Source organism: Oncorhynchus keta, chromosome 4, assembly GCF_023373465.1.
Source record: "Oncorhynchus keta strain PuntledgeMale-10-30-2019 chromosome 4, Oket_V2, whole genome shotgun sequence".
NCBI classification, from domain to species: Eukaryota; Metazoa; Chordata; class Actinopteri; order Salmoniformes; family Salmonidae; genus Oncorhynchus; species Oncorhynchus keta.
The window spans coordinates 85,992,682-86,006,010 of NC_068424.1; the positions used below are offsets into that span (position 1 = coordinate 85,992,682).

The 13,329-nt window shown below is 41.5% G+C and overlaps 1 long non-coding RNA gene across 1 annotated transcript; it reads right to left on the reverse strand.

The window, feature by feature from the left end:
- Positions 1-6,646: 6,646 nt before the first annotated feature.
- Positions 6,647-7,213, reverse strand: LOC127916353 (uncharacterized). Its single transcript, XR_008094676.1, has 3 exons — positions 7,049-7,213; positions 6,937-6,992; positions 6,647-6,852 (listed from the first exon to the last, which is right to left on the reverse strand). It is a non-coding gene; the product is annotated as an uncharacterized LOC127916353 (long non-coding RNA).
- Positions 7,214-13,329: the final 6,116 nt, after the last annotated feature.

Below are 13,329 nucleotides of genomic sequence, written 5' to 3' on the forward strand. Positions count from 1 at the left end.
CTACCTGTTGAGTGGGTTGATTAATAACCTGAACCAGATTACAGACACTGGTTACAGTGAGAAGCTTCCTGTTGAGTGGGTTGATTAATAACCTGAACCAGATTACAGACACTGGTTACAGTGAGAAGCTACCTGTTGAGTGGGTTGATTAATAACCTGAACCAGATTACAGACACTGGTTACAGTGAGAAGCTTCCTGTTGAGTGGGTTGATTAATAACCTGAACCAGATTACAGACACTGGTTACAGTGAGAAGCTTCCTGTTGAGTGGGTTGATTAATAACCTGAACCAGATTACAGACACTGGTTACAGTGAGAAGCTTCCTGTTGAGTGGGTTGATTAATAACCTGAACCAGATTACAGACACTGGTTACAGTGAGAAGCTTCCTGTTGAGTGGGTTGATTAATAACCTGAACCAGATTACAGACACTGGTTACAGTGAGAAGCTTCCTGTTGAGTAGGTTGATTAATAACCTGAACCAGATTACAGACACTGGTTACAGTGAGAAGCTTCCTGTTGAGTGGGTTGATTAATAACCTGAACCAGATTACAGACACTGGTTACAGTGAGAAGCTTCCTGTTGAGTGGGTTGATTAATAACCTGAACCAGATTACAGACACTGGTTACAGTGAGAAGCTTCCTGTTGAGTGGGTTGATTAATCCTGAACCAGATTACAGACACTGGTTACAGTGAGAAGCTTCCTGTTGAGTGGGTTGATTAATAACCTGAACCAGATTACAGACACTGGTTACAGTGAGAAGCTTCCTGTTGAGTGGGTTGATTAATAACCTGAACCAGATTACAGACACTGGTTACAGTGAGAAGCTTCCTGTTGAGTGGGTTGATTAATAACCTGAACCAGATTACAGACACTGGTTACAGTGAGAAGCTTCCTGTTGAGTAGGTTGATTAATAACCTGAACCAGATTACAGACACTGGTTACAGTGAGAAGCTTCCTGTTGAGTGGGTTGATTAATAACCTGAACCAGATTACAGACACTGGATACAGTGAGAAGCTTCCTGTTGAAGGGTTGATTAATAACCTGAACCAGATTACAGACACTGGTTACAGTGAGAAGCTTCCTGTTGAGTGGGTTGATTAATAACCTGAACCAGATTACAGGCACTGGTTACAGTGAGAAGCTTCCTGTTGAGTGGGTTGATTAATAACCTGAACCAGATTACAGACACTGGTTACAGTGAGAAGCTTCCTGTTGAGTGGGTTGATTAATAACCTGAACCAGATTACAGACACTGGTTACAGTGAGAAGCTTCCTGTTGAGTGGGTTGATTAATAACCTGAACCAGATTACAGACACTGGTTACAGTGAGAAGCTTCCTGTTGAGTGGGTTGATTAATAACCTGAACCAGATTACAGACACTGGTTACAGTGAGAAGCTTCCTGTTGAGTGGGTTGATTAATAACCTGAACCAGATTACAGACACTGGTTACAGTGAGAAGCTTCCTGTTGAGTGGGTTGATTAATAACCTGAACCAGATTACAGACACTGGTTACAGTGAGAAGCTTCCTGTTGAGTGGGTTGATTAATAACCTGAACCAGATTACAGACACTGGTTACAGTGAGAAGCTTCCTGTTGAGTGGGTTGATTAATAACCTGAACCAGATTACAGACACTGGTTACAGTGAGAAGCTTCCTGTTGAGTGGGTTGATTAATAACCTGAACCAGATTACAGACACTGGTTACAGTGAGAAGCTTCCTGTTGAGTGGGTTGATTAATAACCTGAACCAGATTACAGACACTGGTTACAGTGAGAAGCTTCCTGTTGAGTGGGTTGATTAATAACCTGAACCAGATTACAGACACTGGTTACAGTGAGAAGCTTCCTGTTGAGTGGGTTGATTAATAACCTGAACCAGGTTACAGACACTGGTTACAGTGAGAAGCTTCCTGTTGAGTGGGTTGATTAATAACCTGAACCAGATTACAGACACTGGTTACAGTGAGAAGCTTCCTGTTGAGTGGGTTGATTAATAACCTGAACCAGATTACAGACACTGGTTACAGTGAGAAGCTTCCTGTTGAGTGGGTTGATTAATAACCTGAACCAGGTTACAGACACTGGTTACAGTGAGAAGCTTCCTGTTGAGTGGGTTGATTAATAACCTGAACCAGATTACTGGTTACAGCGAGAAGCTTCCTGTTGAGTGGGTTGATTAATAACCTGAACCAGATTACAGACACTGGTTACAGTGAGAAGCTTCCTGTTGAGTGGGTTGATTAATAACCTGAACCAGATTACAGGCACTGGTTACAGTGAGAAGCTTCCTGTTGAGTGGGTTGATTAAAACCAGATTACAGACACTGGTTACAGTGAGAAGCTTCCTGTTGAGTGGGTTGATTAATAACCTGAACCAGGTTACAGGCACTGGTTACAGTGAGAAGCTTCCTGTTGAGTGGGTTGATTAATAACCTGAACCAGGTTACAGGCACTGGTTACAGTGAGAAGCTTCCTGTTGAGTGGGTTGATTAATAACCTGAACCAGATTAAGACACTTTACAGGGAAGCTTCCTGTTGAGTGGGTTGATTAATAACCTGAACCAGATTACAGACACTGGTTACAGTGAGAAGCTTCCTGTTGAGTATTAATAACAACCAGATTACAGACACTGGGATAGAAGCTTCCTGTTGAGTGGGTTGATTATAACCTGAACAGATTACAGACACTGGTTACAGTGAGAAGCTTCCTGTTGAGTGGGTTGAAATAACCTGAACCAGATTACAGACACTGGTTACAGTGAGAAGCTTCCTGTTGAGTGGGTTGATTAATAACCTGAACCAGGTTACAGACACTGGTTACAGTGAGAAGCTTCCTGTTGAGAGGACAGCTATGAAAACCAGTCAATATTCAGGTCCCTGATAAAGTTGACCTCTGTTTACATCACATACACTATCAAGCATTTCACACATATGATTTAGATACTGACTGTTGGCCTATAGCAACACCCCAAAAGAAAAGGCTTTAGATGTGCCAAGTGAACCTCCAACCACAACACTTCAATAACACTTGACATAAGATCTTCTCTAAACATTACAGGGATATGACTCTGAATATATACAACACCTCCCCTATAAACATTACAGGGATATGACTCTGAATATATACAACACCTCCCCTATAAACATTACAGGGATATGGCTCTGGATATATACAACACCTCCCCTATAAACATTACAGGGATATGGCTCTGAATATATACAGCAACACCTCCTCTATAAACATTACAGGGATATGGCTCTGGATATATACAACACCTCCCCTATAAACATTACAGGGATATGGCTCTGAATATATACAGCAACACCTCCCCTATAAACATTACAGGGATATGGCTCATATACAACACCTCCCCTATAAACATTATAGGGATATGGCTCTGAATATATACAACACCTCCCCTATAAACATTACAGGGATATGGCTCTGAATATATACAGCAACACCTCCCCTATAAACATTACAGGGATATGGCTCTGGATATATACAGCAACACCTCCCCTATAAACATTACAGGGATATGGCTCTGAATATATACAGCAACACCTCCCCTATAAACATTATAGGGATATGGCTCTGAATATATACAGCAACACCTCCCCTATAAACATTACAGGGATATGGCTCTGAATATATACAGCAACACCTCCCCTATAAACATTACAGGGATATGGCTCTGAATATATACAGCAACACCTCCCCTATAAACATTACAGGGATATGGCTCTGAATATATACAGCAACACCTCTCCCATAAACATTACTGTCTCTTCTATAGATGTTATATCCTTGTATTGCTACTACTGTATCATTCAATGATACAGTAGTCTCAGAAATAGCTAATATATCGATGTTATCTGATGTTAGCAAGTTATTGATTTCATGAATCTTATTCCTAAGGCTACATATATTAATATGAGTTATTTTCAGCCCTTTTCTGGGGTAGCTTATCAGAGACAGACATAATATGGAAAATAACAAAGAAAGCAAGAGACAAAAATATACATTCAACACTCCATTAATCAGTTGGTGTGTGTGTCTGTGCTGTGTTGTGGGGTTGAAGCCTTGAACCCATAGGATTGGCTCTCTCATCCCTTCCAGGCTTCTGGGAGGGAGGGTGTACAATGAGTCTGTCATAGCGGATGTAAGCAATGTCCTCACACGCTCTGGCAGCTTTCATGTCTGGGATCAGTTCTTTCCTCTTCTGGGGCACAGCTTCAGGATAGTACTCGTTGAGGAAGATGTACGTTCCTCTCAAGTTCTTGGCTCTTTCCAGAACAGCTACCTTGTCCTTGAACCTCAGGAACTTGACCACTATTGGCCTGGGCCTGTCACCTGGGCCGGTGGTGGGTTTTCCAGTCCTGTGGACGCGCTCCACCACATTCTATGACTGCCTGACAAACTGTCTGACTGGCTGTCTGACTGACAAAACTGTCTGACTGGCTGACTGACTGACAAACTGGCTGACTGGCTGACTGACTGACAAACTGGCTGACTGGCTGACTGACTGACAAACTGGCTGACTGACTGACAAACTGGCTGACTGGCTGACTGACTGACAAACTGGCTGACTGGCTGTCTTACTGACAAACTGGCTGACTGGTTGACTGGCTGACAAACTGGCTGACTGACTGACAAACTAGCTGACGAGCAGGTTGGTTGACTGACTGACAAACTGGCTGACTGACAAACTGGCTGACTGACAAACTGGCTGGCTGATAAATTCGCTGGCTGACTGACTGATTGGCGGACTGACTGCCTGACAAACTGAATGACTGGCTGACTGATAAACTGGCTGGCTGGTGACTGGCTGACTGCCTGCCTGACTGCCTGACTGCCTGGCTGACTGCCTGGCTGACTGACTCTGGGAATGACTGACTGGCTGACTGGCTAATAACTGGCAGACTGGCTGGCTGTCTCTCCTCTCTATGGCGTGATGTTAGCCTCCTTCATAGGCCACCAGGACAACCAGACTAGCGGGACTCCCAGGACTATCATAGTGATAGATCTGTGTTTAGCAAGGGTCAAGGAGGATAGAGTACTGGATAGTAAAAACATTGAGTGCCATGTCAGAAATATGAAATCTTGGAGGAAAACCAATGACACACTTTTTAAACCGAAGGGTTCTGTTTAACATTCCTGCTTCAAGGAGATTACCAGGAAACGGGGTGAATGACCTGGAGATCAGGAAGTAGTCTGGTGTATCAACAGTGGAAGACTGCCTGATTGGTTTTACATGATTATTACTGTACAATAGAGAATAACATGTAAATATCTTGGCTGTGCAGATCACTCCCAGCCCAGATGATACAACGATTCTACAATGGAATCTAAATACAGTCAGCTGCTGCAAAATCCCCTTTAAATAGAGAAGTACTCACAAAATCCCCTTTAAATAGAGAAGTACTCACAAAATCCCCTTTAAATAGAGAAGAACTCACAAAATCCCCTTGAAATAGAGAAGTACTCACAAAATCCCCTTTAAATAGAGGAGTACTCACAAAATCCCATTTAAATAGAGAAGTACTCACAAAATCCCCTTTAAATAGAGAAGTACTCACAAAATCCCCTTTAAATAGAGAAGTACTCACAAAATCCCCTTGAAATAGAGAAGTACTCACAAAATCCCCTTGAAATAGAGAAGTACTTACAAAATCCCCTTTAAATAGAGAAGTACTTACAAAATCCCCTTTAAATAGAGAAGAACTCACAAAATCCCCTTTAAATAGAGAAGTACTCACAAAATCCCCTTTAAATAGAGAAGAACTCACAAAATCCCCTTTAAATAGAGAAGTACTCATAAAATCCCTTTTAAATAGAGAAGTACTCACAAAATCCATTTTTAACAGAGAAGTACTTACAAAATCCTTTTTAAATAGAGAAGTACTTACAAATGGAGAAGTACTCACAAAATCCCCTTTAAATAGATAAGTACTCATAAAATCCCTTTTAAATGGAGAAGTACTCACAAAATCCTTTTTAAATAGAGAAGTACTCACAAAATCCCTTTTTCGTAAAGACGTACTTACAAATGGAGAAGTACTTACAAATGGAGAAGTACTCACAAAATCCCTTTTAAATAGAGAAGTACTCACAAAATCCCTTTTAATAGAGAAGTACTCACAAAATCCCTTTTAATAGAGAAGTACTCACAAAATCCCTATTTCTCAAATATGATCTGAAATAATAATAAAGTTATTTTGGGGGACCAGAACCAACCTCCGTGTTATTAGGCTTTAATGTATTAATGTAATCATGTGATTGAGTAGATGAGTAAAAGTACTAGGCTGTTCCAACCGGTGACAACATAACACCCACGATGTGCAGGGTGGCGCTGAGCTGTTGTGTTTCCTTTGTGTTGAGTGCAGGGCTTGATTGAGACCTCCGTCATTGGCTCACTTAGACTCACTTCCTGTGTTGAAATCCCTCTCCGACACGGTGGCACTACGTGTCTGTGTGTGTCTGTGTCTCTCCGAGGCGAGGACAGGAGTGGGAGGAATGTCACTTCGCCCCATATCCAAACATTTTATATTCCGCTTCACTTCAACTGCTAAGTGATCAGAGAGTCTCTGTCACACGCTGGGTCCTGTGTGGTAACCTATTCCTGGAGGGTCCTGTGTGGTAACCTATTCCAGGAGGGTCCTATGTGGTAACCTATTCCAGGAGGGTCCTGTGTGGTAACCTATTCCAGGAGTGTCCTGTGTGGTAACCTATTCCAGGAGGGTCCTGTGTGGTAACCTATTCCAGGAGGGTCCTGTGTGGTAACCTATTCCAGGAGTGTCCTGTGTGGTAACCTATTCCAGGAGGGTCCTGTGTGGTAACCTATTCCAGGAGGGTCCTGTGTGGTAACCTATTCCAGGAGTGTCCTGTGTGGTAACCTATTCCAGAAGGGTCCTGTGTGGTAACCTATTCCAGGAGGGTCCTGTGTGGTAACCTATTCCTGGAGGGTCCTGTGTGGTAACCTATTCCACGAGGGTCCTGTGTGGTAACCTATTCCAGAAGGGTCCTGTGTGGTAACCTATTCCAGGAGGGTCCTGTGTGGTAACCTATTCCAGGAGGGTCCTGTGTGGTAACCTATTCCAGAAGGGTCCTGTGTGGTAACCTATTCCAGGTGGGTCCTGTGTGGTAACCTATTGCCCAACTTGCGGCTCCTAATACAAAAAAAAGCACCTGGATTCCGGGAACAGCCTGGACTTCCCTTCCTGTCACAGCTGCTCCTTGAGACCCATCCCTGGGTCTGGGAAAGCCAGCCCTCCAACCCAGGCTGTGCACTAAACCCCTGTACCCTCAGAGAACAGTATAGAGCCCGTAGCTCTGCAGCTATGTAATACTGCAGGCCCAGACCACGTGGTACTAACTAGCCCTTCAGGCCTACAACCCAGCGGACTCCTCAGAGAGCACTGTGGTCCAGGAGACAGGAAACAGCTTGAGAGGAGCCCAACAGTCAAGGCAATGAGAGGAGGGAGGAACAGGGGAAGAGGGCGGCAGAGGACGTGTTTGTGTGGGGGGGGGGGTTTCCTCATATGGCTTAGACACTTTCAAAAGTACACAGCAGCAAGACAAACCCACCACTCATTTAGTAGTGTATCAGTTATTGGTACCAAGTCAGTTACTGATACCTAAACGGATACCTAATCAGTTACTGATACCCAGACTGATACCTAATCAGTTACTGATACCTAATCAGTTACTGATACCTAGACTGATACCTAGTCAGTTACTGATACCTGGTCAGTTACTGATACCTAGACTGATACCTAGTCAGTTACTGATACCTAATCAGTTACTGATACCTAGTCCGTTACTGATACCTAATCAGTTACTGATACCTAAACTGATACCTACTCAGTTACTGATACCTAGTCAGTTACTGATACCTAGACTGATACCTAGTCAGTTACTGATACCTAGACTGATACCTAGTCAGTTACTGATACCTAGTCAGTTACTGGTACCTAGACTGATACCTAATCAGTTACTGATACCTAGTCAGTTACTGGTACCTAGTCAGTTACTGATACCTAGTCAGTTACTGATACCTAGACTGATACCTAATCAGTTACTGATACCTAGACTGATACCTAGTCAGTTACTGATACCTAGTCAGTTACTGATACCTAGTCAGTTACTGATACCTAATCAGTTACTGATACCTAGTCAGTTACTGATACCTAGTCAGTTACTGATACCTAGTCAGTTACTGATACCTAGACTGATACCTAGTCAGTTACTGATACCTAGACTGATACCTAGTCAGTTACTGATACCTAGTCAGTTACTGATACCTAGTCAGTTACTGGTACCTAGTCAGTTACTGATACCTAGACTGATACCTGGTCAGTTACTGATACCTGGTCAGTTACTGATACCTAGTCAGTTACTGATACCTAGACTGATACCTAGTCAGTTACTGATACCTAGTCAGTTACTGATACCTAGACTGATACCTAGTCAGTTACTGATACCTAAACTGATACCAAGTCAGTTACTGATACCTAGACTGATACCTAGTCAGTTACTGATACCTAGTCAGTTACTGATACCTAGTCAGTTACTGATACCTAGACTGATACCTAATCAGTTACTGATACCTACTCAGTTACTGATACCTAGACTGATACCTAATCAGTTACTGATACCTAAACTGATACCTACTCAGTTACTGATACCTAGTCAGTTACTGATACCTGGTCAGTTACTGATACCTAGACTGATACCTGGTCAGTTACTGATACCTAATCAGTTACTGATACCTAGACTGATACCTAGTCAGTTACTGATACCTAGTCAGTTACTGATACCTAGACTGATACCTAATCAGTTACTGATACCTAATCAGTTACTGATACCTAGACTGATACCTAATCAGTTACTGATACCTAGTCAGTTACTGATACCTAGACTGATACCTAATCAGTTACTGATACCTAGTCAGTTACTGATACCTAGACTGATACCTAGTCAGTTGCTGATACCTAGACTGATACCTAGTCAGTTACTGATACATAGACTGATACCTAGTCAGTTACTGATACCTAGACTGATACCTAGTCAGTTACTGATACCTAGACTGATACCTAGTCAGTTACTGATACCTAGTCAGTTACTTACTGTACCTAGTCAGTTACTGATACCTAGACTGATACCTAGTCAGTTACTGATACCTGGTCAGTTACTGATACCTAGTCAGTTACTGATACCTAGACTGATACCTAGTCAGTTACTGATACCTAGTCAGTTACTGATACCTAGACTGATACCTAGTCAGTTACTGATACCTAAACTGATACCAAGTCAGTTACTGATACCTAGACTGATACCTAGTCAGTTACTGATACCTAGTCAGTTACTGATACCTAGTCAGTTACTGATACCTAGACTGATACCTAATCAGTTACTGATACCTACTCAGTTACTGATACCTAGACTGATACCTAATCAGTTACTGATACCTAAACTGATACCTACTCAGTTACTGATACCTAGTCAGTTACTGATACCTAGTCAGTTACTGATACCTAGACTGATACCTAGTCAGTTACTGATACCTAATCAGTTACTGATACCTAGACTGATACCTAGTCAGTTACTGATACCTAGTCAGTTACTGATACCTAGACTGATACCTAATCAGTTACTGATACCTAATCAGTTACTGATACCTAGACTGATACCTAATCAGTTACTGATACCTAGTCAGTTACTGATACCTAGACTGATACCTAATCAGTTACTGATACCTAGTCAGTTACTGATACCTAGACTGATACCTAGTCAGTTGCTGATACCTAGACTGATACCTAGTCAGTTACTGATACATAGACTGATACCTAGTCAGTTACTGATACCTAAACTGATACCTAGTCAGTTACTGATACCTAGACTGATACCTAGTCAGTTACTGATACCTAGTCAGTTACTGATACCTAGTCAGTTACTGATACCTAGTCAGTTACTGGTTACTGGTACCTAGTCAGTTACTGGTACCTAGTCAGTTACTGATACCTAGACTGATACCTAATCAGTTACTGATACCTAGTCAGTTACTGATACCTAGTCAGTTACTGATACCTAGACTGATACCTAGTCAGTTACTGATACCTAGACTGATACCTAGTCAGTGACTGATACCTAGTCAGTTACTGATACCTAGACTGATACCTAGTCAGTTACTGATACCTAGTCAGTTACTGATACCTAGACTGATACCTAGTCAGTTACTGATACCTAGTCAGTTACTGATACCTAGACTGATACCTAGTCAGTTACTGATACCTAGACTGATACCTAGTCAGTTACTGATACCTAGACTGATACCTAGTCAGTTACTGATACCTAGACTGATACCTAGTCAGTGACTGATACCTAGTCAGTTACTGATACCTAGACTGATACCTAGTCAGTTACTGATACCTAGTCAGTTACTGATACCTAGACTGATACCTAGTCAGTTACTGATACCTAGTCAGTTACTGATACCTAGACTGATACCTAGTCAGTTACTGATACCTAGACTGATACCTAATCAGTTACTGATACCTAGTCAGTTACTGATACCTAGACTGATACCTAGTCAGTTACTGATACCTAGACTGATACCTAATCAGTTACTGATACCTAGTCAGTTACTGATACCTAGACTGATACCTAATCAGTTACTGATACCTAGTCAGTTACTGATACCTAGTCAGTTACTGATACCTAGACTGATACCTAGTCAGTTACTGATACCTAGACTGATACCTAGTCAGTTACTGATACCTAGTCAGTTACTGATACCTAGTCAGTTACTGATACCTAGTCAGTTACTGATACCTAGACTGATACCTAATCAGTTACTGATACCTAGACTGATACCTAGTCAGTTACTGATACCTAGTCAGTTACTGATACCTAGTCAGTTACTGATACCTAATCAGTTACTGATACCTAGTCAGTTACTGATACCTAGTCAGTTACTGATACCTAGTCAGTTACTGATACCTAGACTGATACCTAGTCAGTTACTGATACCTAGACTGATACCTAGTCAGTTACTGATACCTAGTCAGTTACTGATACCTAGTCAGTTACTGGTACCTAGTCAGTTACTGATACCTAGACTGATACCTAGTCAGTTACTGATACCTGGTCAGTTACTGATACCTAGTCAGTTACTGATACCTAGACTGATACCTAGTCAGTTACTGATACCTAGTCAGTTACTGATACCTAGACTGATACCTAGTCAGTTACTGATACCTAAACTGATACCAAGTCAGTTACTGATACCTAGACTGATACCTAGTCAGTTACTGATACCTAGTCAGTTACTGATACCTAGTCAGTTACTGATACCTAGACTGATACCTAATCAGTTACTGATACCTACTCAGTTACTGATACCTAGACTGATACCTAATCAGTTACTGATACCTAAACTGATACCTACTCAGTTACTGATACCTAGTCAGTTACTGATACCTAGTCAGTTACTGATACCTAGACTGATACCTAGTCAGTTACTGATACCTAATCAGTTACTGATACCTAGACTGATACCTAGTCAGTTACTGATACCTAGTCAGTTACTGATACCTAGACTGATACCTAATCAGTTACTGATACCTAATCAGTTACTGATACCTAGACTGATACCTAATCAGTTACTGATACCTAGTCAGTTACTGATACCTGACTGATACCTAATCAGTTACTGATACCTAGTCAGTTACTGATACCTAGACTGATACCTGGTCAGTTGCTGATACCTAGACTGATACCTAGTCAGTTACTGATACATAGACTGATACCTAGTCAGTTACTGATACCTAGACTGATACCTAGTCAGTTACTGATACCTAGACTGATACCTAGTCAGTTACTGATACCTAGTCAGTTACTGGTACCTAGTCAGTTACTGATACCTAGACTGATACCTAGTCAGTTACTGATACCTGGTCAGTTACTGATACCTAGTCAGTTACTGATACCTAGACTGATACCTAGTCAGTTACTGATACCTAGTCAGTTACTGATACCTAGACCCTGGTCAGTTACTGATACCTAAACTGATACCAAGTCAGTTACTGATACCTAGACTGATACCTAGTCAGTTACTGATACCTAGTCAGTTACTGATACCTAGTCAGTTACTGATACCTAGACTGATACCTAATCAGTTACTGATACCTACTCAGTTACTGATACCTAGACTGATACCTAATCAGTTACTGATACCTAAACTGATACCTACTCAGTTACTGATACCTAGTCAGTTACTGATACCTAGTCAGTTACTGATACCTAGACTGATACCTGGTCAGTTACTGATACCTAATCACTTACTGATACCTAGACTGATACCTAGTCAGTTACTGATACCTAGTCAGTTACTGATACCTAGACTGATACCTAATCAGTTACTGATACCTAATCAGTTACTGATACCTAGACTGATACCTAATCAGTTACTGATACCTAGTCAGTTACTGATACCTAGACTGATACCTAATCAGTTACTGATACCTAGTCAGTTACTGATACCTAGACTGATACCTAGTCAGTTGCTGATACCTAGACTGATACCTAGTCAGTTACTGATACATAGACTGATACCTAGTCAGTTACTGATACCTAAACTGATACCTAGTCAGTTACTGATACCTAGACTGATACCTAGTCAGTTACTGATACCTAGTCAGTTACTGATACCTAGTCAGTTACTGATACCTAGTCAGTTACTGGTACCTAGTCAGTTACTGGTACCTAGTCAGTTACTGATACCTAGACTGATACCTAATCAGTTACTGATACCTAGTCAGTTACTGATACCTAGTCAGTTACTGATACCTAGACTGATACCTAGTCAGTTACTGATACCTAGACTGATACCTAGTCAGTGACTGATACCTAGTCAGTTACTGATACCTAGACTGATACCTAGTCAGTTACTGATACCTAGTCAGTTACTGATACCTGACTGATACCTAGTCAGTTACTGATACCTAGTCAGTTACTGATACCTAGACTGATACCTAGTCAGTTACTGATACCTAGACTGATACCTAGTCAGTTACTGATACCTAGACTGATACCTAGTCAGTTACTGATACCTAGACTGATACCTAGTCAGTGACTGATACCTAGTCAGTTACTGATACCTAGACTGATACCTGGTCAGTTACTGATACCTAGTCAGTTACTGATACCTAGACTGATACCTAGTCAGTTACTGATACCTAGTCAGTTACTGATACCTAGACTGATACCTAGTCAGTTACTGATACCTAGACTGATACCTAATCAGTTACTGATACC